The sequence below is a fragment of the Pseudochaenichthys georgianus genome, chromosome 13 (genome assembly GCF_902827115.2).
Source record: "Pseudochaenichthys georgianus chromosome 13, fPseGeo1.2, whole genome shotgun sequence".
NCBI lineage: Eukaryota > Metazoa > Chordata > Actinopteri > Perciformes > Channichthyidae > Pseudochaenichthys > Pseudochaenichthys georgianus.
In genome coordinates, this window is record NC_047515.1 from 32,393,655 (window position 1) to 32,421,020 (window position 27,366).

Genomic DNA, 27,366 nt, shown 5'->3' on the forward strand with positions numbered 1-27,366 from the left:
GGGTCTGCAGTTCGGTGGACTAAGGATTGCACCACTGCTTTTTGCAGATGATGTGGTTCTGATGGCTTCATCGGTCTGCGACCTTCAGCACTCACTGGATCGGTTCGCAACCGAGTGTGAAGCGGCTGGGATGAGGATCAGCACCTCCAAATCTGAGGCCATGGTTCTCAGCAGGAAACCGATGGACTGTCCACTCCAAGTAGGGAATGAGTCCTTACCCCAAGTGAAGGAGTTCAAGTATCTCGGGGTCTTGTTCTCGAGTGAGGGATCAATGGAGCGTGAGATGGGCCGGAGAATCGGAGCAGCGGGAGCGGTATTGCAGTCGCTTTACCGCACCGTTGTGACGAAAAGGGAGCTGAGCCGGAAGGCAAAGCTCTCTGTCTACCGGGCCATTTTCGTTCCTACCCTCACCTATGGTCATGAAGGATGGGTCATGACCGAAAGAACGAGATCGCGGATACAAGCGGCCGAGATGGGTTTCCTCCGCCGGGTGGCTGGTGTCTCCCTTAGAGATAAGGTGAGAAGTTCGGTCATCAGGGAGGGACTCGGAGTTGAGCCGCTCCTCCTTCGCGTCGAAAGAAGCCAGTTGAGGTGGTTCGGGCACCTAGTTAGGATGCCACCTGGGCGCCTCCCTAGGGAGGTGTTCCAGGCACGTCCAGCTGGGAAGAGACCAAGGGGTAGACCTAGGACCAGGTGGAGGGATTATATCTCTTCGCTGGCCTGGGAGCGCCTTGGGATCCCCCAGTCAGAGCTGGTTGATGTCGCCAGGGAAAAGAAAGTTTGGGGCTCTCTGCTGGAACTGCTACCCCCGCGACCCGACCACGGATAAGCGGGAGAAGATGGATGGATGGATGAAGGTGACATGTCATGCTTTTCCGGTTATTACCCGTCCCCTTGTGTGTTATGAAGGTTTGTATGCATGTAAACGGTCTGCAGAGTCAAAACCCTCAAAGTACACCATGTAGGAAGTAAAACTCTAAAACAGAAAATACCTCCCCAAAACGCCTCGTTGGAGATAAAGATAAATAAATGATAAATCATTTGATTCTTCTGGGTACATCATGATGTCATGTCGTCCCCGGAACGAAATGGACCAATCCGTGGAGCCGTTACGTTACGTCCGCGGAGCCGTTACGTTAAGCCTCCGCTGATTGGTCCAAATTGACCAATCCACGGACTTCCTCACACACTCAGTGCATGCAGCTCTGCTGATTTCTCCTCCCTGGCTGCAGGCTGATAACAGACAGTTGGGATCGCGGCGAAATTCTCTCTGCAGACCCATTCTCACAGCGTTTATCAACCTTTTTCTTACTCAATATCAAGCCACCCTTATTGTTTTGACTTCGGCTGTGACTTTGTGTGTGCTCAGGGTGAGTTTGGCTGTGTTTCGCTGTGTATCGCTAAACAAGGAAATCACACCTCCACGGAGCTTAGCGCGATTCACAACGTCCCGACTGGTCCCGACCAATCGGAGCACACTGGGCTCACAGGGAGGGGGGGGCAAGAGCTGCAACGAGCCGTTTAGTGGAGAGAGTGAATACACATACTTTACAGAGATGCTGTATGCGGAACCAATGTGAGTTTGGAAAATTGCACAGTATAAATCTATTCTAGTAGACCACAACAATGGAATTATGATCAGTGTAAATGGCCATGACATGTGACCTTTAAAACCCAATTCTCCCAAATTACTATGTTTAGCCAGAGGTATTTGCAAGCAAGGACAAGTAAGAAGTCCGATTTGCTTTTTCTAAAAAGTATTGCATTTGAAACATCGAACCCCCTCCTGCACCTAATTGGATTGTTATCAGACATGTTATATAACACTTGGTCTTGTGTAAGAAATACAACATGTTGATACACAGATTGTTGGCTGATTGCAGTACAGGGCTGGTAACAGGCCACTGCATGCAATAAGAATGTGTGTTGAGGCACGACTTGTTGGCAGCAACAGAGAGTTTCATTATGTATTATCAAAAGTTAAACCATCCTCATCCAATATCAGTTCCAAGGCATCTGAGCCGAGAATCGTGTGTGTGTGTGTGTGTGTGTGTGTGTAAGTAAGTAAGTAAGTACGTAAGAGTGACTAAGTGAGCAACTGAGTGACTGAGTGAGTTTGTGTGTGTTTTAAATGTCTCAGTATTGTAGACGGATCACATTTTTTGGGAAAATGTGCCAAGGCACTGGTAAAAACCAAAAATGTGACCCAAACATCACACACAGGTTAAAATTTACATTTTCCTTATTAGTATTCTCATTCAACCAACAATAGATGAGTCCAAATCAATACAGGGATGAAATAACTGTTTATTTGTCATCAATTTTATACAACTGGAAAATATGAAGTTATTATAAAGAAATCCATCAATGAAATACACATCTTATTGATCCCAACAAGAAACATATCTCTGACGGTATTTGAGTTAAATGACCCTGAATGAAGTACTTAAGGTGGCTTTCATAATAGTGCCATACATCTAATGAAACAATTACCAATTGTATTATTGTTGCTGAAAAAGATATAAAGCTGCTTATTTTGTTGCATTTGTATTGACAGTGAGCCACATTAATCTGCATAAGTAAAAAGTGTCTGCTCACAATGATGAATATAAAAAGAATAATCACCCATCTCTACAGCTCTATGGGGTGTCTGTGATTTACAGGCTAACCAGCTGTATTAAACTGCTTTAAGCTGCAAGGGGGAGTCAACATTTTTTGATGAATAATCATAGAAGTGTAATTGTAATCTGTTAAATTTGTTATGAAGAATATATTCTTTCAATTTGAGTTTAGTTATTATCGTTTCACTGTTAGGTTAAATCACTACAACTATTACAATAAACCCTGTTCCCCAAATGAATGCCAGTTATAACAGAAATCGCTCTGGAATGAACTCCGCTGCAGTTGGAAGTTCAGTCATACTGGACCATGGGGTGGTCGCTCCAGGGAGGCAGGTTGCAGAGTATCTCCTCAGTGGCTCTGTCGATGGGCCAGCTCCAGGCCTTAAAGAACGCAGACAGGTTCACCCCCATAGTCTGGGAGAAGGTCTCAGCATACAGGTTCATCTTTGCATCGTTCTCGCTGGGAAAGCTGCTCATCTGTTGGTAGGCAGCAAACACCTTCTTAAAGGCATCCCAGCCAAACCTTTCTTGGAGCTACATGGAAGGAAATAGAGTTTATGAAAAAGTAGAACAATTAACTTTCATAAAATAGAAGAATCCTCACAAGCATTTTATCTAAACAATGATGGTGCTGACGGATAAACCGTGGCGTGGTCAATCAGTCCAAAACCTTAGTTTACCATTAACATGCAAATGTTAGCATGCACTGTAGATTATGAATGGAGAGGATCAATCGGTTTGAATTGGTACATTTACCAGACCAATCACATTGGATCCGATCCAAAAAAGGAAATATCAACAGTTTTCTTTTTCTATTGCATCTACTTCTTTGCATTTTTAAGCTGTTTAGCATTCCCATTCTGAATGAATGTTGAATGTCATCTAACCCAAGCATATTTTTCCCACATAATGTAAAACACATCAACTCTCTTTCACCTGCAGGTATGTCTCCAGGGCCGTCCACACATTCCAGTCGCTGAGATTCTTGCCTCCCTTAACATACTTATCTACAGTGTTCTTCCGATTTGTCAACATCATCGATGGATGAGCCTGTATTGAACACAGTCAAGTCATTTTATTACAAGTAGGAAATAACAAGAGAGATTGAACTATAATAGGAAAATGTCTCTCAATACAATAATACTCTTAGAGATGTAGCTTTATTGGGCCTTTGGTCATACGTTTGAAAATACTGATATATGATATCCTTCTTCATACCTTTTCTCTTTTGAGCCCCAGCACCTCTTCATGCACATACACTGACCACAGGTTGCATGTGGCCTCTGTGGTGTGTGGTCTAAACTCCCAACAGCTTCTCTGTTGGTTGTGTCCCAGTTCCACAGGCCTGCAGTCTTGGCAGAATCTGGTCTGAAGAGCTCTGTAGCTGAATCTGTGTGTATCATAATGGGATAGCCTGCATGCATCCAACCTGGATGGAGAGAAATATGGAACACAGGAATGTATCTTTCAAAATATCTACACAAAGATTTGGAGAGATTGTACCTTTTGTAATTCACTGTGATGAGCTTATGTCTTATGCATGTCATAGCAGTTCATTAAGATAGTAATAACTAAAGTACATTATCACTGCCTTTACATTTCTGAATCATGTGGACGGTGGACCCTGTCCCAAACACAAAACACAATACACAAGATCAACAATACTATTTAGAAATGCAGACATTACATCAAATGGAAACTGCATAACAATATTTACGCCATTAATCCTGGCTACTATCAAAATGACAATCAATAAAATGCAATTCTATCCTGTTAATTAATGCATGCTGGCTTTTAGGGGTGGGAATCACCAGGCTCCCCACGACGATACTATCATGATACTTAAGCCACGATACGATAGTATTGCAATTCGATGATATGCTAAGTATTGCGATACGATATATTGCAATATTGCAAATCACATTCGTCATATATCCATGTCCTTCTTCTCTTCCTGGTTAAAAAATCCCAAATAATTCCACACCTTTGATTCAAACGCGACTGGCGCATTTCTGATTTCTTTCTCTGTTGACTCCATCTTTGTTTTGACTAACTTCCTGCCAATCCAAATGACTTTACCCATGGCCACATGGCCCACAAGAAAAAGCTCAACACCATCTAGTGGATTGAAAAAGCAATTGTTACCAAAACTTTAATTTGGATTTGCAATATGAATGGTTTATGTAAATAACCTAATCTGTGTTCTTTGAACCAGAAAAGTAGATGGAATTGTTTTTGTTACTAGTGCTAGTGGATCACCGGAGCTGTTAGCGGCGGAGCCTCGCAGCGGGGAAACTGAAACTGTGAAATGCATTTGCGCATAAGATTAATTGCGCCGCATTTGCGCATAGATCGTCCGCAATATGAGGGCCCCTCAGCAAGGAGAGGCCCCACGCAGTCTGCGTGATCTGTGTGTGGGGAGGGGCGGCCCTGGTCAAGTGTACGACCATCTTTCGGATGGATATGCTACAGTTTATATAATAAAATATCGATACTTGGCTTCCATGAAGCGATACAATATCCCCACGCAAAGCATACTATGCTGTATCGATTATTTCCCCCCCACCCCTAGTTTTCTTTGTATTCAATCACAGTTAATGGGTTGAAAAAAACACAAACGTCATTCATCTTTTACAACACATGCAGCAAAGTTATCAATTGAATATGTGAGAATGTGACAGCACAAAACACTAACCAGCAGAAATCTGCACATCTGCCACAAAACGTTCTTTGCGGGAAAATGTGTGTGGTATGACAGCCAGATCTGCAATGCCCTTCATGATGTCGTTCCACAGCGCTGCCACCTCATCAGGGCGCTCCAACTTTCTAACAACATCCGATGGTACGGTAAGGATGATGTTGTCAAACTCAAACTCTGCCCAGGGTGCTGGAGCTGTGCGCAGTGACAACCAATCAGCTGCTGTTGTCACACCTGAAATGAAAATAGGATTGGTGTTGAGGTGAAATCAAAAAATGGCTTTACAAGATTGTGATTATTTTTCAAATAATCCATTGGGGAAAGATTAGAGGAAGTATGGGGGCCAAAAGCTTTATGATTTAAAAGAGAATACTTTACACCTATGTTGGCGAACTAATCATACAATATATTATCTATTGTTAAGAGGACAACTTCTACAACCCTAAAATCATGAAAGAGGAGTCTTTTCATCTCATGTTATCATGCTTTTTTAGCAGGAGCTTCCAAACGTTTGAATCGTCGAGTACATTATTTATTTAATTAAATTTGACTTTTTTTGTGTATCAAAACTACCATTAAGGTTTAAACTGAGTGAAGTCAACAGTGACCGAAAAGAAAATGTTAATCCAGTTATAGGCTTTAAATCTTTTGTGAGGAATAAACTAGAGAGGACCCTAGTCCTGCAAGCAGCAAAACTGCGTCATGATGTCAATACGTTTATCTGAAGAGCACGGGCAGATTTTAACACACACTCACCAGACTTGTAGTAAGGAGCAGGCATAGCAATCTGCACAACGACCTCTGCCCCCTCCACCTTTGTGTTGGGTTCCACACCTGCATCTTCTCTGCTGTGACAGGAAATTGCTCACAAACAGATCTTGCTCTCTTCAACTCATCCTGAGGCAAGTAGTCTGTTTGGCAACCTATCTGGATCTGAGGGAGATATAGAACATGTTGCTGCTTTGAACACCTCTTTATAAAGTCTGATGTGCTGTAGTTTGATTTTTCAGTTGAAGAACACCGTACATTGGACACAAAACGGGCTATTCTAGCATAAATCAATGGCCGCATTATAGGACCGTATGTGAGAACAGAAATATCTAATTTCCTTGGTCCTTTCACGTAAACATTAACCTTGTATTCTCAACAAATTACAGCAACTTCTACTTATCAAGGCCCAAAAGATTTAATCTGATAACAATGAATAAAAGGCCTTGCAATGTTGCAGGTCCATCCATCCATCCATCTTCTCCCGCTTATCCGTGGTCGGGTCGCGGGGGTAGCAGTTCCAGCAGAGAGCCCCAAACTTCCTTTTCCCTGGCGACATCAACCAGCTCTGACTGGGGGATCCCAAGGCGCTCCCAGGCCAGCGAAGAGATATAATCCCTCCACCTGGTCCTAGGTCTACCCCTTGGTCTCTTCCCAGCTGGACGTGCCTGGAACACCTCCCTAGGGAGGCGCCCAGGTGGCATCCTAACTAGGTGCCCGAACCACCTAAACTGGCTCCTTTCGACGCGAAGGAGGAGCGGCTCAACTCCGAGTCCCTCCCTGATGACTGAACTTCTCACCTTATCCCTAAGGGAGACACCAGCCACCCTGCGGAGAAAACCCATCTCGGCCGCTTGTATCTGCGATCTCGTTCTTTCGGTCATGACCCATCCTTCATGACCATAGGTGAGGGTAGGAACAAAAATGGCCCGGTAGACAGAGAGCTTTGCCTTCTGGCTCAGCTCCCTTTTCGTCACAACGGTGCGGTAAAGCGACTGCAGTACCGCTCCCGCTGCTCCGATTCTCCGGCCCATCTCACGCTCCATTGTTCCCTCACTCGAGAACAAGACCCCGAGATACTTGAACTCCTTCACTTGGGGTAAGGACTCATTCCCTACTTGGAGTGGACAGTCCATCGGTTTCCTGCTGAGAACCATGGCCTCAGATTTGGAGGTGCTGATCCTCATCCCAGCCGCTTCACACTCGGTTGCGAACCGATCCAGTGAGTGCTGAAGGTCGCAGACCGATGAAGCCATTAGAACCACATCATCTGCAAACAGCAGTGGTGCAATCCTTAGTCCACCGAACTGCAGACCCCCTCCCCCACGACTACGCCTCGAAATCCGATTCATGTATATTACAAACAGGATTGGTGACAAAGCGCAGCCCTGGCGGAGGCCAACCCTCACCGGAAATGGGTCCGACTTACTGCGGGAGGTGCTGCGGGAGTATGGGGTGAGGGGGTCTCTGCTCAGGGCCATCCAATCTCTGTACTCCCAAAGCGAGAGCTGTGATGTTGCAGGTGTTGATTGTAAAATGTATTTGTTGATATGTCTGACATAGATATGTATATAATATTAATACATTTTACTTAATATTAATATTTAGAGAGTGTTGTCATTTCAAAGATTATATTGCTCTCAATGGAAAATCTGTGATTTGGGGCATTATTGATAAGAGTGGACCTGAATCGGTGTTCGAAATTTGCATCAAACACATGAAAACTATATGATTTATGTACTGTACCGTCCAGTTCTTGTTGACGATGTTTGCTGGTAGGATCATCTCTGTCTTCATACCAGGAGAGAGGTACAGACCTGTACTGATCCACTCATTCTCATCTGACACACAAAAAGAGCAGCAAACGTTATAGTGCATGTAGGATATGAACAAGAACCAAATCTGCCATCATTATGTAAATTCAAAGATATCAAAAACACAGCACATCATGCTACATTCTATATTAAACACAGACGAGGTAAAGGTCTGCAAGTTTATCTCACAATTATTTTACATTTGTTCACAACAGTGTGGTCTGACCTGCTGTGTTAGTGCTTATCCTCAGCTTTCGGTTATAGGCGAAAGTCATGTGATAATCCTTGATAAGGTACGAAAGGAGAGCTTCCGGATCTGGGGATGCATCATAGACCTCTTTCCCCAATCTGAGGAGCAAGTGGTCTTTTGGACTCTTCACAGGGTTTTCCTCACTCACCTTAAAATAAAAATAATAAAACATATCCATTTCAAAAATCCTGTTCTCTCAATAGCCAAGCCACTGATCTCCGATTCACTGGCACCACACACTATTCAACATTTGTTAACTTCTAAATATGATATTCTGATATAATATGAGTATTGTTTTCTAATTATTTATATTAAACAGTATATTCATTACTTTGACATGTTCGACTGCGTAGATGCACCAAAACAATGGACTATATCCCTAAAAGAATAAATAATAACAAACAGCATCCCTCTTTTTACACATACTAAACTCAATCATGTGAAATATTAAATCAGCCCACCTGTGGCATACCGGACTTCTTCAAAATGTCAGTGAGGATGGACAGCACCTGTGTGTAGGAGTAGCTGTCATAAGACTTCATCATCAGGAAGTCCATGCCCAGTTTTTCAAGTTGTTTTCCCTCATGCTTGGAGAGTTCTTTGCCTTGTGTAACATGACCAGCAAAGCTGCGTAGAAGGTTGCGAAAGTGGCAAGTGTACGTCATTTCGTGGCTGGGCACAGTAGCCTTGTAGGAACCTCCTGGAATTGTTGCCGCCATAAGGCTCAAGCCCAATGTGTTCAGGATCTTGTTTCCTAAAACACAGTTCAACAAACATGTCTTCATTTAATGGGTTAATACTCCAGCTTTTATAGTCAGGGTTTGATGGGCTGTGTCAAAAAGAATCCCCATATACTGTAACCAAAGTGGTAATGATATAACTTAAATGTAAGTTAATCAGAGATCTGTAACATGTCAGTATATAAAGCAGCAGCATGGTTTCATTGATTTGGCTAGATATTCCACTGATCCAAAACAGACCCATGGAAAACCAAACCCAACATTGCAAACTAATGTTTATTTTTTTAAAGAGGGACCTGGGATAATTAATCCTAAATGCTGTCAACAAAAACCGACCAAAGAGAGAAAGGACAAAGACACTGTCAACAGCATGAAGTGCTATCAATTGGCAGCAATGGCCAAAATAGTTGCAATATAACAACAGAATAGCAATAATGAAACCTTCTTAAACCTTCTATAGCTAAATGGGGAATAGACGGAAAGAAGATAAAACATTTTTAACTGATTTAATTTCTGTGAAATAAGTTCCTGGTCATTTTTATTCAATATTTTCTCCTACAGTGATTATGAGGTACCACAGAATCAAGGAGGATTTTGAGAATGCTCATACCGTAATCACTGACCCAGGTAACACCGGATTTTAATCTAGAAGTATTAAACACCTGACTCAGAAACTAAACACCTTAAAACCCCATGATTCATCACTGAAAGCATGTCCAAGTGGCCCCAGAATGTGTATTCTTAAACAAAGTTCTGTACTGATAAACACGGATATTAGACCTGTTGCATTGAAATGACACCCTACCTAGTCGGATTTGACTGATGTGTCTGATAACTTTTATTCTGTCATTCCCATCTTGTCCTCATGGTGCCATTAGTGTTCTCCACTGCCTGACTGACATTCACACCGGCTGAAATGATTGCAACAATTACATTTGAATTTTTCTGACGCAGTTCCACCAGCTTAAAATATATCGTCCCATATATCAGCCCCTTTGTGATTCTTCCTGTACTAACTGTTGTCCATTATGGATAACCCCACCCAACTTCTCCTCCAACAGTTGGACAGACAGTGGAGCTCCTTCTCCAACAGACAGCTCCAGCTCCGCTGTCACAAGGACAGATACTGTACAGAAAAAATATTCCTGCCTACTGCCATAACACTTTATAATAACTCACTTCTGGCTGGCAGAGAATTCACTGCTACATCGTTTTGGTTCCTCCTCCCATGAACAACCATGAACATTTAGGCACAACTGCTCTTTACACAACTGTAATTTATATACTACCATATTAATATATGTTACTGTAATATATTTTACAACAGTCTAAAATATCTAGAACATTTTATATTGAGTATATATGTGCATAGTTGCTGCTATCTGCCTGCCTGCCTGCCTGCCTGGTTATCTGAAACAGCAAATGTGTTTCTCCCTTAGCTCTGTAGAAGTCATTATGTTGATCTGTATTTATATGTCTGTGCCTGATAACTGTTGAGGCATTGAAACATGCACTGTATCAGTAATTATGTGGGGCAGCATTTGCATGCTTGTGTCTGATATGTGTCAAAGGAAACAGGGTTCAAACAATGCCATCTTGTTAGTGCCAGTGTGTTGAAGGAAAATTATTATGGCACATTATCATACCTGAGAAATCAGTTTTGGGGTTTTCTCCAGGATGTGACTGTGCCCAGTACCACACATGCCCACCAATCAGCAGGCCTCCTCCCTCTGCTACAAAGTTTTGGATCTCCTCCACAGGCTGATTGTCATACGCTCTACACACAAATACGCTCAGGTCTGTCCTGAACGCTGTCTCCTTGTACTTTAACCCTGACTTGCTGAGAAGATTGTGGTTAGGCTGAACACCAATGATCCCCTTCCTGCCTTGGTCCAACCAATCGATGGCATTTTTCCAGAAAGGAGCCAGTTGCTGTAATGAAACACGTTATTTCAAAAGAGACAGTATTTACTCATGGAAAATGGTTTTGCAAAAAACATGAAACATTAATAAGCACACTGCAGAAACCAAACTTCCAGTGTTAAAATCGTACAAAGGAAATGACTTGACATACTGTAGCAAAGTTTTTATCTTGTTTTCAATTGAACTTAGAAAGACAGCATTCTAATAATAATCAAGAATTCAGAATGTACATGTGACATCAGAGGCGCTTCATGTGTGATCACAACGACCCGCCCCCGTCCATAGTAGCTTCCTGCAAGAAACGCCCGTCCATCCTCAGTGGTACCAATGGGGAAGGCTAACGGGCCATGGATTAGTGCCTCAGAAGCTAATATATCATCGGTGAGGTCAAACTCTGAAACCCCCTGGAGTAAGATCTTCAGGTCTTCCTCAACATTTTTACGAACACTGCAGGACAGAAAAGGTAGAGGGACACAGAAGGAGATGGTTGGAGCAGGAGAAGAAAATGATTCACTCGTCACTAATGTGAATTGGGAGTATTAACTGACCGTAAAGTCATCCATGAGGATGGGATCTGAGGGTAGACAGGCAGGATCTCTACCTTCCCATAATGCGCAGTAAAGTAGATCCCTGCCACAGCAGACACTTTATTCCCTGGGAAGTGTAGCAGTGTGTTCTCTTTTGGCTTGGTTGAAGCCCAGTGCCACGCCTGACCTGCTATCAGCACTCCTCCTCCAGCTTTCAGAAATGCCACCAGGTCTTTAGCGTCTGCTTCCACGCCGTAGGCATCTGTCACATAGACACCAACCTCCCTACTGTCACTAAAGGACCAAACAGCTTTAACTTTGAGGCCAGATTTGATGAGGTTATCAGCGACAGCCTTCACTTTATTGTTGACCCCCACAGTGAGGTTGTCAGATCCTTCTCCTCTCAGCCAGGTCACAGCGTTCTCTACCAGAGCAGGAAAAGTGGTCAGATAGCCCTCATGACCGAGGACCACAATCCTTCCTCTGCCGTACCGAGAGGCTGCCATCAAGACCTGGCCTTGGCTGTTGATTGCTAAAGGAAAGGCATGGTCTCCATTCAGCACCAGGTCACAGGGAACAAACGGGCCATTGAGGTCCAGCTCTTTCAAGCCTTTCATCAGGGACAGGTAGGCCCCTTCATGATAGGACTTTGTGGTTTGGGTGCTCATGGTTTGAAGGATTAAAGCTCTAAAGGTTGGACGTAAATAGTTGTGTTAGCTGTGGGAATAAAAAGAGTATTCTGAATGCTTTAAATAAAAATGTCAACAGTAAGGTTATTTAATACAAAGGGCAATTAATTAGTTCAGAATTTAACGGAAATCAGCCGTTCCTCATCCATAATTTTCTTAATTCAATACAAACACTACAGAAAATCATTCTAACACTACAGAAAAGCAAAAACTGAACTTTATTTGAAAGTTGATTTGGTCGTCTGGTCCTATAATTTGATCGAGAACTGTCACAGTCTGCTTTCTCACTCACCTATTTTCTGCATTAACATTCCTTAGTCACCTGGTAGTCACACCTTGTCTCTCTCACTCTGTTACACCCATCAGCTCACCACTTCACTTTCACCTCAGTGCCAGATTATACTTTGCAGCATGCCAGTCTTTCCCGCATTACCCTTCAGATTGCTCTCCCGGTTTCGACCCTGCCTGTCCCTGACCAGCCTGCCTCGCCTGCTCCCTGACCCGTTCTGTACCTGCGACTCACGTCCTGCTTTCTCCTGGAACCCTCGCCTGTCCCCGACCAGCCCTTTGCCTACTATCTGCCGTTTTGTCTCCTACCAGCCTATTGCTTTCAATAAAGCTGGTTACCGACTATCCCTGGTTTCCCGTGTTCTGCATTTTGGTCCTCAGCTCGTTTGTGACAAGAACACGACAGGAGGAACTATTTAAAGGAGAAGATAAAGAACAAATAAGGGGAAGGACTTGGGTGAGCCATTAACAAGGAAGAGGGTTGGATTATACTGTAGAATGGATGAGATCAGATGCAACTGCCACTTCAAATGAAGTTTGCCTTGTAGGGACTTTCCCCTTTTTTTCTTTTACAGGCTAATGCCCAGTTTTTTCATCATCTTGTTTCCTGAAACATAATTTAACTATTATGACTTTATCTATCTGATCTTTGCACCATGGTCCAACTTATGGTAAGGGCTTGACTGATCAAATACAAATCTAGAGAAACATTAATAAACACGAGTTATCTTTGTGTTTATGTGTGATCCATTGCTTGTTCATTCTCAACCTCGTCCTCATGGTTTCATCTATCTTTTCCACGGCCTTACCTAATCTCTCACTGGCTCAAATTAATTTAACAAATACATTTCTGCTGTAGATCCATTAGCTTAAAATACATACTTGACCTCCCTCCTTTACTTTCACCTTTTTGAGAACATTTGTCTTTCTGTAACCACCTGTATATTTAAACCCCACAATAGACAGTACATTGACATTGAGAATGTGTTTCTCACTCAGCAGTGCAGTATCATTTTATTGGCCAATATATTTTAATGATAAAGTTTAATATGTGTCTAAGCATACAACATGCAAATTGGAAGTCTTTATATGCGGCTGTATTTCCATGCTTGTTTCTAATCATAAATACATTCTCTGTTGAAATTATAATGTATAATCCTCTTATTTTAATATGCCAGAGCACTCAACAGTGTGGTAGGTTGAAATGGGAACCATATAAGGAAAATATTGTCCTGTTTTATCACACCTGAGGAATCTGTCTTTCAGTTTTGCCAAATACCTGAATGCTTATCCGGTACCATCAATGCTCACCAGTGGCGAGCCGTCAGGGCCTAAGATATTCTAAAAAATAATATTTTAAAACATTAAAAGAAAAACATTTTTTTTTATTATATATATTGTTTTTGTTACATTTTTTTATTAGTTTTACAAAAATAACTTGATTTAATTGTATTTAAAATAACATTTCCAAAGAAATAAATCCTTCAAATCTGCCTGTTCAGTTTCTGTTGGAATGTGAAGGGTTAAATGCTTTTGTATAGCTTGTGTATACAGTATACAGTATTGTAGCGAGCCCTGGGTTCAGAGGGAGGGGCTTGCATAGGGGGTGGCGGGGGGTGGGTGGCAGGGAAACGGGGTTCAGGCTGAGTGGCTGTACCCGTAAAATAGAAAAGGGGGAAGTGACGTCTGACTCAGAAGTCGCGCGGCTGTGGAGAAGAACGTGTTGTCCACATTCTGTTACTGAGTTTAGGCTAGTTAGCTAGCAGGTTTATTGTTTTGGATGCAGTCACTTTTGCCTCCACTTGCTGTTCAAATAAATGTTGAAAGAAAAAAGTCAATCTGTTTACAGTTCTGTTTTATAGGTGTTGAAGAAGAATTGGGAGGGATTAAACCCTCTTTAATTGTCACACATGCAGAGCACACGGCACACACAGTGAAATGTGTTCTCTGCTTAACCCATCCTAATACCAGGAGTCTAGTACTAGAAGCAGTGAGCAGCTATTGTACAGCGCCCAGGGAGCAATGGGAGTGAGGGGGGGAGGGGGGAAGGGGGATGTCCGGTGCCTTGCTCAAGGGTACCACGGCAGGAAAGGAGGTGAACTGGGACCTCTCCATGTACTGTAGAAGTCCACACTCCAAATGTAGGTCTGGTCGAGGACTTGAACCGGCGACCCTACGGCTCACAGTCCAAGCCCCTACTGACTGCCAGATTTAGTCCCTAATTTTGCTCCCAAAGTGCACCAGATTGATGCATTTAACTTCAACATTTAAAAAAAAATCTTCCCGGGGGAACTTGCCCCCGGACCCCCCTAGAGGAGGTGAGATCCACCACCTGCCCACACCCCCTGTTAAATTGTCTCACCCACATTGAGGATGCTTCCTACGCCCATGTTTTATTCCATGTGTCAAGTCAGGCAAATTGGGTCCAAATGTTATTGCATCAATGATCTGTTAACATTAAAATCACTAAATATATGCTGTAACTATTTTGCTCTAGGACAGCGGTTCTCAAACTTTATTCAATAATGTACCCCCTTTGAAAAAGAAATTCAGCCAAGTACCCCCTGATCAGCGCAAAAACTATTTGTTAGGGAAAAAATGCCTATATAAAGAGGTACAGTACAGCGCTGCACCATCAGTGTCTGATTAAAACAACAACATTGTAACTGAGAAACACTTAAATGCTACATTTCAAATGTTTACAATCCATCACTAAATTCATGGCAAACCAATTGTAACATCATGCAATAACGCTAAGACGACATTAGTTGCATTGAACTGATCTTATTAATAAGTTGTACTTACAATGTAGTGAGAAACATGGGCTTGTGCTTCACTGAGGATCTTTGTCATTCTGACAGGGAGGCAAACTGCAGTTATTACACTTCACATTTTGAAATATGTGTAACGGCCCGTCTACACTACAGCGTCGACAGCGTCGAAAACTCCAATCTGCCCATTCACTTTCAATGGGGTGACGTCACGTAGCCTCGCTTTTTCGCCGAACTGAATTGTGGGTAGCAGAGCGGTTCGTCTCCGCCGGAGACGCCGGAGTAGCCAGCGCCAGCCAATCAAATCCCGTTTCCCAAAATCTGACAGCTGAAGCCGTAGCCAATCAAACCGCGTCTAAACTGGGAGAGATATCCCGCCGTTCATTTCTATATTTCAAAAAAAGTCGGAGGAGAAACTAACTATCGCCGTAGCAAATCACCCGGTTTTGTATGACCAGACCCTCTTCACCTACCGGGATACAAACCGGAGGAACCAGGCATGGAGGGAGGTGGCAGAGACAGTGGGTGAAACTGGTAGGTTTTCGCCTGTTTGGGGAGTTTATATATATATTGCTCCCATAAAATCCCCGGGGTTTTTTGCTCTGTATGTCGGGGGCGGGAGATTCATGTGATTGGTTGTTGGTCCTGTTGCTTGAATAAAATCCCCAAGCTCCAGACACGCCCAGCTCCAAGCTATTTTTGAAGCTGTAGTGTGGACGCTCCGTAACTCTGTTCATATAAAACCCACACTGCTCAAACATCGTAACTTTTCCTAAAATTGGTATATTTTTTTTTTCATTTTTTTGGGGCGTGGGGAATGAAGAGAAAAAAAAATATGAGCATTTTATGAGCATGGGATTTTGACCCCTCATATAAACATATGCATAATGCTATACTTTGCGGCAACACACCGTTGCCAAGCAACGCTTATTGTTTAGGTCCTTTGATACACAGGCAGTCATATTTGTTGATCCAACAAAAGGGTGTACCCCAAGGATCAACTCTGGGCCCACTTCTGTTCTCTATTTACATAAATGATTTATCTTCTTGTCTCATTAATTGTTGTTGTTGTACTCACCTTTATGCTGATGACACTGTCATATATACATACAAATCAGATTTTTCACAAATTCAGATCTCTCTCCAATCGGAATTTAATATCTTACAGGACTGGCTATCACACAATAAACTACTGCTTAACAAAACAACATCTTATACCATGGTATTTGGTACCAGGCAGGAGCTCAAATCTAAACCTAACGTAGTAATAACATGTAAGGATGGCACTTCTCTGCATAAAGTTGATAGCTTTAAATATCTTGGTGTATGGCTAGACTCTGAACTTTCATTTAAAGGGGAAAGGAAACACCAATTACAGTTATAATATTCCGGTAGTTTATTCATTTTACAATGGATATTGATCGTAATATTTATTGTATATGATATTACTCGCCAAAAGAAAATTAATTATCCGCCGGCCGGGTGGGGAATTCCGGGACCAGGCCGCCGCCATTAGGGGAGTCCCAAATGGTGACGTCACTGGCTGTGTTTTCGCTCCACTAGAAGTCAACACAACGTAGCAGATATGGCAGCGATGGAGGAATTTTGCAATGAGATCGACGTTTTGAACGATGAATTTGACTATTCGTCGGGAGATGACATTGATGTGGAAGCATCTACAGTTACCAGGCATCCCATGGCCTATGCTTATGAACCGATTCGGTCGAATAGAGTGGCATACGATCCGGAATAAAAAAATTAAAAAAACACAATGCTAACAGTGAGCCTCTGAATTAGCCCCGAGCGAAAATGCTAACCTATTACTGCACCGAAAATCACTCCTAGCTCCCTTATTACTTATCCTAGCCGCACATCCAACACATCGTTTATGATCGCAAGGAGACACAGAATCTAACGGTGCCCACCTCAACACTGAAAGATACAAACTCGCGAGGTTATCCACAAAAACGTACATCAAAACAAGTGGCGCTAGGTACTAACATACGCCAGGCTAACGGCTTACCTTCCTCATTGTCTGGTCTAAACTGGTCTTCAATGGCATTACAACGATAAAAACGATGATGTAGTTAATCCATAGGTTAATATCCAATGGGGCTGTGTCCCCTTTGAAATGTTCTGATAATCTATAAGCAATACAACTGCAATTCCGTTATCTGCTGTCCGCTCTGTGCTCCGTGCGCTCTGGGTCCTGCAATACCATCCATCAATAGCAATACTAGCCTTTTTAGGGCTGTTTTCGACAGATGAGCGTGTGTATGCCAGTTTAATTAGTTGAGCTATAGAACACCCCCAATTCTCTATTGTACGTCATAATAGCTACCATTTAGTTTGGACGCGATTGCGTTAATTAATAAGGTCACACTGTGTCAGTAAATACATGTGTGAGCTAGTAATCTGGTAGTGCTGCAATATGTACCTCTCTCTCGGCAGCTGAAGCAACTCGTTTGGTGGCTCGAACTTCACGTTTGTTGACACTGTCATTGTCTTGCGCGGCCGACGTGCTGGGACGGTCGGTGTTCCCGACTGCATACGTTGAGAAATCGAATATTGTGGGAACAGATCCTGGCTTCAAATCCAATGTTTTGTATTGAACCAGGCATCCAGACTGGACTTTGAGCAGCTTCTCATCCTTTAGTGGCAGCCTATGGAAATGTACTTCTTCCTTCTTTGTATAAAATCCATTTGTGCAGCCTGGGGCAATACAATAAACTCCTGACGAGGACCGTTTTCTTGTAATGTAAACTACTGGTGCATTGCACGCCATGTTGTTTGTTATTGAGCTTTGGCCCAGGAAGCCGTACCCAATCAGTGACGTCACTGGGAAAGTCCCGGAGCAATGGAAGCGCCCATGGTCATTAGGCACATATTTCAAAAAGTAAATTCGCGTATCTCGATCGTTTATATTGGAAATAGACTAGATAAATACATTTCCTAATGGTAATATTGTCGCATGGAAAGCAGTTTGAAAAGTGTTTCCATTTCCCTTTAAACTACATATAAAGCATGTAATACAAAAAGTCAAATACGGAATCTGTGTTTTACACCGCTCTCGCAATTGTTTTACGCTCAGTGTCCAAAAGAGAATTGCTTCTCAACTTATTCTTCCGATTATGGACTATTGTGATGTTGTCTACCAAAATGCACATAAATCAGATCTTGCTCCACTCAACATAGCCTACAATAGACTATGCAGATGTATTCTTGGTTGTCCTTTTCGTACACATCACTGCACAATGTATAACCAACTTAAATGGCCTTCTTTAAATGTAAGAAGACACATGCATTGGCTTCAGCTGATATTTAAATGCATTTATCTTAACTATCCCCTTTATTTAAAGCAGTATTTTGTACCCTACTCACCAATTCATCAAGTTAGACATTCTGTTCAGATTTATTTCTCTGTCCCCTCTGCAAACAAATTGATTGGCAGAAGAGCGTTCATTTTCAAAGCCCCAACAGACTGGAATACTTTACCTACTGCTATTAGATCTCTTGCATCATTGGGTATATTTAAACATGCATTGTTATCTCACTTTCAACTGGTCTGTACTTGTTATAACTGATATTGATTAAACTGATTTGCTTGACTGTCTCAAATTGTAATGATTGTGTGCATTGCTTGAATTTCACTTAACAGACTGTATGTGGTTTGTCTTGTGTGTCATGTTTTGCATTTTGTCTTTTTGTTTATGTATGTCTGTCAGTTGTTGCTATTGTCAGGACCCCCTTGAAAACGAGATGGTGCATGTCAAGGGGTTTATCCCAATGAATAAAATGTCTATATATATATAATTAACTAGAACTAGTTAGATCTGATAGATTTGGACATAAACGCGAGTGAAGTATAACTGGACGCGAGAGAGAGATCGGAGATCAGATCAGCTGCTGCTGACGAAGAACACGCAGCTCCGCATGATCACAGCTCCGTCCGCTGTGACGGACCGTTGAGCCGAGCAAAATACACTAAGAGTTAGACCTAACACACTTAGCTAGTTCATCTACTCTGGAACTAGCTAAACTAGTTATACATATATTTATTCTTTACTGTCGGGTCACTTATTACAGGTTCAGCGAGCTGCACGAGACTGACGGGCTGTCAGGAGAGGGAGAGGAAAAGAGAGCACCCAGTTTATTTTTCCCATTTTATTATCCAGAATTACTGTAAACCTTTGAATAAAGTAGTTAATCTACTATTAGTAGTTTGTTTAAATGCATTACTTATGTTTCTTTTTTTCATTAACATAAAATAAATCTCACGTACCCCCTGCAGTACTCCAACGTACCCCTAGGGGTCTGCGTACCCCCATTTGAGAACCACTGCTCTAGGCAACACAAGGGCTCAGGTAATGTGATTACTATATGAATAATGGTCCAAAATAACATAAAATGCATAGGGTTTTTTGTTAAGTAACATACTTTCGTCGCCGGACGGCCGATACATGCCGCGCATTAAGTGGGCCTGTCTGTCAATTAATCCCCGGGCCACTTTTCCCCCCCAGTCCGCCCCTGGGTCCCTCTCTACATTCACAGAGGGCCCGCTATAGTAACTCAATGAGAGAGTAATGTAATTTCTACAGGCTTGCACTACCTGTTAGCATCTGGCATCTGTTAGCATTTAGCTCTCCTGCTTACAAACGCCATCCCTGTTTATACAAGTAGTAGTTTTAGTTGTCTGCAATCTGCCGAGGCCTACTCCCACCTGTCGAGTACGGCTGTACTGAGGTGTTTTTCCTCCGGAGATGTCGCGAAGAGACGGAGCGGCTCCACCTGTTGCTGCATGCGATCTGCGATTTACGGAGGCCTGCTCGTCGCGAAGAGACGGAGCAGCTCCACCTGTTGCTGCCTGCTGCCTGCGATCTGCGGAGGCCTGCTCCCACCTGTAGAATACGGCTGTACTGTAGAGGTTTTTACCCCGGAGTCGTCGCGGAGAGACGGATTGATTCCACGCTTCGGGCTTGGCCTGCTTCCACCGGGCGTGTGCTGCTGTACGGAGGAGGATTTTACCACCGCTGGGGCCTGCTTTCCACCTGTCCTGGTTCTGCTGTTGCAGAGGCCTGCTTTCACCCCGTGGATACCACAGAGGGACCGAAGCGCTTCCACGCTGCTGTTTTCGCATGTCCTTTGCTGCTGTGCTGATTTTGCTCCAGGAACATCGCGGATACTGTGTGCTGGTCTGGGAAAATGGCCCATATCGGGATTCTGCTGTGCCTGTTAACTGTTTTGGACTATGAGAAGATCTCTAGTCATTCTGAGAAGTCTACTGGATTCAGGTCTGTTCTGCCACCCGCAGTGGGCATCCCCTGCAAAGGTTCGGATGTGTTGCTCAAACAATTACCGGTTGCCTTGTCACAGACAATCTGCTCGACAAAATATGTTTGTCTTTTTTGTTTTCCTGCGATGATGGTTCTTCAGGACTGGTTCTTAAGCTCTAATCACTCTCGCAGACTTTTCCTGAGTTTATAAATTAGATGACAATGTATGTGTGTCAAGAGGAAAAGATGCCTGTTTTTGTTGTTGTTATTACTGTCAGGAAATGTACAACCTAACCCTGGTCCGCCCAGTAGTAGTAGTCAGATCGCTACTCCTGCTGATTTTAAAGCTAGGTCTGGGTTGGGTTTCATCCACTTGAATGTGCGCAGTCTGTTAGGTAAACTAGATTTTGTCCGTATCTGGGCGAGCTCGACTGACGCTGACATCATTGTTTTATCAGAAACATGGCTAAACAAATCTATTTTGGCCTCTGACATTGCCTTAAATGGTTTTAATGTGTATCGTACCGACCGGCCTAATAAAGGTGGTGGCGTTGCCATTTATGTTAAGAATAAGTTCAGTGTAACCACATTAGTTTCCAAATCGATCGGTAAGCAATTTGAATTTTGTGGCAAAGGGTGAACAGGTCATGGTAGTGAGTTGTTACAGACCCCCCTCAGCTGTCAAAGACTCCTTGTCTTCACTAGCAAATCTTTTATCACAACTAGACTACAAGGAAATAGTGCTACTTGGAGATTTTAACTGGGACTGGTTAACAGAGGATTTTAAAAACCTTTGTATCTCTTTAAATGTTACTCCTTAACATTAAGTCCCCTAATAAATCCTCCCTAATTGATCTCATTTTAACTAATGTTCCCCATAAATATTCATCTGTGGGAGTATTTGCAAATGATCTGAGTGATCACTGTGTTGTAGCCACAATTAGGGACACTAAGGTCCAAAGGGTTAAACCTCGCATTATCATTAAGAGAGACATAAAACATTTTGTGGAGCAGGGTTTTTTGCATGATCTGTTTGATTTTGATTGGGGTAAAATCGATCTGTGTGCTGATGTAGAAACCGCATGGTCTTATTTTTATCTTGGTTTTATGGAGATCATTGATAGACATGCACCCCTGCGTAAATTTAGAGTAAAGGGACGAGACAATCCTTGGTTTTCTGCTAATCTGTCCAGTCTCCTTCATGAGAGAAACAAGGCCTGGGCAAAGGCTAGGAAATCAGGCTCAGAGGGAGAATGGCTGCGTTTTAAGCAGCTAAGGAATAGCTTCACATCGCAAATCAAAAGTGCTCAATCAAAGTACTATCTGTCAGTAACCACAAAGAATCTGAATAATCCTGGAAAATTTTGGAAAGCCATTAAATCGTTATCCACCGGCGATATCCGTAATGAGCTACCTCCGTGCATTACCACAGCATCTGGCACTATATCGGACAGGGCTACTATGCTCAATTGCTTTAATGAGCATTTTGTGTCCTGTGGTTCTCTATTTGATTCTGTCACTAACTCTGCTTCTGTGAACACTACAGTATGTGACTCTGAAAAACGTGTGTTGGAAAACCCTTTTAGTTTTACCCCTTTTACTGTTGATGTTGTTCGTGAAGCTTTAATCAAGCTAGATCCTAAGAAACCGGCTGGCCCGGACAACGTAGAACCTTTCTTTTTAAAGATAGCTGCAGATTTTATTGCTCCACCTCTCACTACTCTTTTTAACCTCTACCTCAGCACTAACACAATTCCAAAATTGTGGAAGTCAGCGTATGTCCTGCCTTTGTTAAAAGGAGGGGAGGCCACCTTATTAAATAACTATAGGCCAATCTCTAAGTTGTCAGTTCTGGATAGGTTCTTGAACGCTTAGTGAGTGAACAGGTAAAGGTGTTTTTATGTACAAATGACATCCTGTCTAAACATGAGTCAGGCTTCAGAAAGCAACATAGCACCATCACTGCCACAATGAAAGTGGTGAATGATGTGGCGAGTATTTTAGATAATAAGCAGAGTTGTGCAGCTCTATTTATTGACCTTTAAAAAGCGTTTGACACCGTCGATCATCACATTTTAAAGCAGAGGCTAGCCAGTATAGGCATGTCCAGCCATGCAGTGGGGTGGTTTGTAAACTACCTCTCTGAAAGGTCCCAATGTGTTCACTTTGATGGGCTGTCTTCTGAGTGGTTGAACATTGCAAATGGTGTTCCCTAAGGTTTTGTTTTAGGTCCACTTTTATTCTCCATCTACATCAACAGTTTAGGTGAACATGTGGATGAAGCTACTTTACATTTTTATGCAGATGATACCGTGATGTACTGTGAAGGTCCCTCCATTAAGGAGGCTGGTGTTAAATTACAGGCTGTTTTTAACATTATTCAGACTCAGCTCTCTGAACTAAAGCTTCTTTTAAATGTTGAGAAAACCAAGGTAATGCTCTTTTCTAAAGCTAAAAACACACCAGAGCCTGTTTTAGATATTGTAACTACGCAAGGAATAAAACTTGAAGTGGTTACCTGTTACAAATACCTTGATATCTGGCTTGATGATTGTCTCACTTTTAAACTTCATGTCAATAACCTGCTTAAAAAGCTGAGGGTTAGGCTAGGTTTCTTCTACAGGAACAAGTCCTGTTTCTCGCTTGAGGCCAGGAAAAGGCTAGTCACTGTGACCTTTTTACCTGTGCTGGACTATGGTGATTTGATGTATATGAATGCACCTGCCAATTGCCTGGTCAAGTTAGATGCTGCGTATCACAGTGCACTGAGATTTGTGACAAACTGTAAAGCATTAACCCATCACTGTACCCTGTATGCAAGGGCTGGTTTGCTTTCTAACTGTACGGAGGCTCAGTCACTGGTACATTTTTATATACAAAGCCATGTTAGGGAAACTTCCATCTTATATCTGCTCCCTGATCTCACGGAAAATTGTAAGTGGCTACTGCCTGAGATCGAATGCTGTGGTTTTATTAAATGTGCCAACTGCTAGGATTGTCTTAGGGAAGACAGCTTTTAGATGTGCAGCTCCTCTGTCTTGGAATAGTCTGCAAATTAAATGGAAACTGAACAATCTGGTGCCACTAAATGTTTTTAAAGCTCGGTTGGATGCTACTCAATCGGAAGCTATTGGTACCTGTTTATGTGGATAATTATGTAAATGATGCTGTATGATGTCCTTTTGTTGTTCTATTTATGTTTTTATGTTTCATGTGGAACTACTTGAGCAGGTCTCCCTTGAAAAAGAGATCAATGATCTCAATGGGATTTATCTGTATAAATAAAGGTTTGAAATGAAATGAAATGAAATCATATCTTCCCTCTAAATGGGTGGGCTTTATTTTCGCGGACTTCATGACAAGTTCCGCCCGCTGTGAGGTTTATGCATGTGTATAAAGAGGTGCAGTGATGCGTCCTAAAACCCGGAAGTAAGCTGCGCTCGGGTTCCCTCGACACACAAGCAATGGGATTTCTCCATAGGATTTTGGAAAATAGCTCGAAATAAGGTCTGTGGAACGAACCTGTTAGATAAATGCACGTTTTGTTCAGCCGGATAATATCCACATGTCTACCCTACTTTTATTATTTTCGAATCGTAAATGTAATCGATAGATTTATGATCGATAGATTTATGATTAGCATAAGTTCGTTCATGATTACTCACTTCAGTGATAGTGATGACATTGTTGCAAAATTATGAACCGAGTCATTTTCAAGATTGAGTTACAATGATAAACTGGAGTGGCAAAGGATCAGCTGCATGACCGGCAAGTGCTTCATCCAAAAAGACAGGAGGATGGACTTTGTGTTTCAGTGATTTGATCATCAAAGGTAGGCCTAAGTCATTTTCTGTGCCGACTTAATTAATTTGTAATTGTTACTTGGCTGTGGGTGCCCTGTCATGATAGGTGTTTATATAAATGGTGTTGTTCGGTGTGGTAGAGGGTCGCTGTCATTGATGCGTTTTGCACCCCAGGCCGCTGTTTTGATATTCCGCTGAAGTATGGACCTACACCGGCCCCGGGGCGGGCCTTCCTGAATGCACGCACAAGCCCCCCACCGTATATAAGGCGGCCACACCTCCCGTTCCCATCATCCTATGCTTCAGTTATTGCTTGCTCGCTGAAGAGAAAAGGATCACGGGAATGGGAGGCGTGGCCGCCTTATATACGATGTGCTCTCTCCGTTCGCCTATGGGTAAGCGCGTCAGAGTGTGCTCTGTCAGCCGCAGCCCCAACTTTCTCCACGGTTACGACCGAGGGAGAGGTGAGTGAGGCACAGCGGCGGCTAACTAGAAAACCGGTCCGAGACAGTGAGATGGAACAGTGTTGTTGTGGGACGACAGCGCGTGTATACATCGGGGCTCCGCCCACTGTACCCATAGAGTCCAGTAGAGGGCGTGAGAGATATAACGAGGGGTTACGTATGGTAACCCTTGTCATATAAACACAGGCGGAGCCCTCTACTCGGGGGCCCTGTCTGTCCTATGCTGCTCGCTGAAGAGAAGTGTAGGATGACGGGAACGGGAGGCGTGGCCGCCTTATATACGGTGGGCTTGTGCACGCATTCAGGTAGGCCCGCCCTGGGGCCGGCTACGTCTATAGAAATCTCAGTAGGTGAATGCTTGCATGATAAGGTAGTACCCATAGAGTCCAGTAGAGGGCTCCATCTGTGTTCGGCCTACCAGATGTGTTCGGGGTCCGTTACGCTTACCAATGACGTCACACACATTGGCTGTACGGCAACTCAAGAGGACAGTTTACACGGGAAAATTCCGAATGTATTGAAACTCCAGACTCAACGTAAGAGCTTGAGCCTCTTCAGGGGGTGCTAACATTTAAACATACACTTCATTCTTTACTTTGTCCGAATATTCGGCCCAAGTGGGGGGGAGGGGCGTAGTAATCAGCAGTGAACCGCTTCAACACATGTATTTCGGTGTATTCACAACATTTTGTTATTCTACAGTATTGTTGTTTTATAGTTATTTGTTATGTTATGGTTATATGTAACCCAATTTGTATTCTTTGAAATTGAAATGATATTGCATTGTGTTTGTTACTTTCGTTGCAGTTGTATATGTCTTAAGTGTAATTTGGCTTGGCTTCCTATTTATGGACATGCTTTTATTTTGAAGGAGAGGTAGCGCTGTTGACAGGAAGTTGTTGTTGCTTTGGAAACAACGTGACGGAGATTAACGGAGAAAAGTAATACCTCATTGGTATCCATGCTCCACGCAAGATCTCACCCCGTGGGGTCAAAATGATCACAAGAACGGTGAGCAAAAATCCCAGAACCACACGGGGGGACCTAGTCAATGACCTGCAGAGAGCTGGGACCAAAGTAACAAAGGCTACCATCAGTAACACACTACGCCGCCAGGGACTCAAATCCTGCAGTGCCAGACGTGTCCCCCTGCTTAAGCCAGTCCAGGCCCGTCTGAAGTTTGCTAGAGAGCATTTAGATGATCCAGAAGAGGATTGGGAGAATATCATATGGTCAGCTGAAACCAAAATAGAACTTTTTGGTAAAAACTCAACAAGACGTGTTTGGGGGAGAAATAATGCTGAGTTGCATCCAAAGAACACCATACCTACTGTGAAACATGGGGGTGGAAACCAGTAGCATAGGCAGAAATGTACTTTAGGGTGGGCCTGTAAAAAATAGGGTGGGCCAGATTTTTCTTCTGCGTATCAGAAGCTAACAACAATCCTCGCCGGTACCGGTGGCAGATTACTTTTAGCATACTTTTGGAATACTTTATTTCTCCATAACAGATGGGTATGTTTTGGTGAACAGGAGACACATATTTTACTGTTTTAATGGCTTATCAAGAGCACAAGCACAACATCTTGGTGTCATTCTCGACAGCTCTCTCATCTGCACCCCACATACAAAACATCACCCGGATTGCATTCTTTGTACTGTCTTAAAACCTTTCCTTAGAATAATTATGAATTGTAAGGTGTCCTTGGGTGCTTTGAAAGGTGCCCCTAAATAGAATGAATTATCATTATTATTTATTATTATTATCTGAAACGATGAAATAACTTTAAAAACTTTTTCCAGTCACTTGCCCCATGCATTCAGCAGGCCATTCACTTTGATTTGATCCCGTTATAAATGTCATCATTTCGACAATAAAGAAATGCTACATAAACGTTATCTTGCACATTTTATCCAACCATCTCCGTTTCTAACTTTCAATATATTTTAAAAGAGATCTCTCTCTCTCTCTCATCTGCGTGCGGGGGCGGGGCCTCTGCATCTCTCTCTCGCACACAGACACGCTGTGCAGTGTGCACACAGTTATATTTCACACAGGCTCCGCCCTCTACTGGACTCTATGGGTACTAGGGTGTGCCGCAAGGTTCAGTGCTCGGCCCCCTTCTATTCAACATCTACATGCTCCCCCTCGGTGAAATCATCCGCCGACATGGTCTCAACTTTCACTCCTACGCCGACGACACCCAACTCTACATCAGTACCAATCCATCATCCCAGCTACCCCCACTGTCACTTGTCAACTGCCTCAGCGACATCCAAGCCTGGATGTCAAAAAATCTACTTAAACTTAACAATAACAAAACAGAGCTCATGGTCGTGGCCCCAAAAACACTGCTCCGGAAGGTTGGAGATCTGCTCCTCACCATCGATGGCGGCTCCATCCACCCTTCCCCTGAGGTTCGCAGCCTGGGCGTCACTCTGGACTCTAGCCTCACCTTCAACTCCCACATCAGGTCTACCGTCAAAACTGCTTTCTTTCACCTACGAAACATCTCCAGACTCCGGCCCTCTCTCCCCGACCCCGTTGCAGAAACATTCATTCATACCTTCATCTCCTCTCGTCTGGACTACTGCAATGGAGTTCTGTTCGGGGTCACCAGCAAAGCCCTGGACAGGCTCCAGTACGTCCAGAACTCTGCAGCCAGGCTCCTCACCCACACTAAACCCTGGCAACACATCACCCCCACCCTCATCCACCTTCACTGGCTCCCGGTCA

General features: G+C 43.2%; 1 pseudogene; it reads right to left on the bottom strand.

Moving 5' to 3' along the window:
* Positions 1–2,398: 2,398 nt before the first annotated feature.
* LOC117457628 (TRPM8 channel-associated factor homolog) lies at positions 2,399–12,686 on the bottom strand (annotated as a pseudogene).
* Between the last annotated feature and the right edge of the window lie 14,680 nt (positions 12,687–27,366).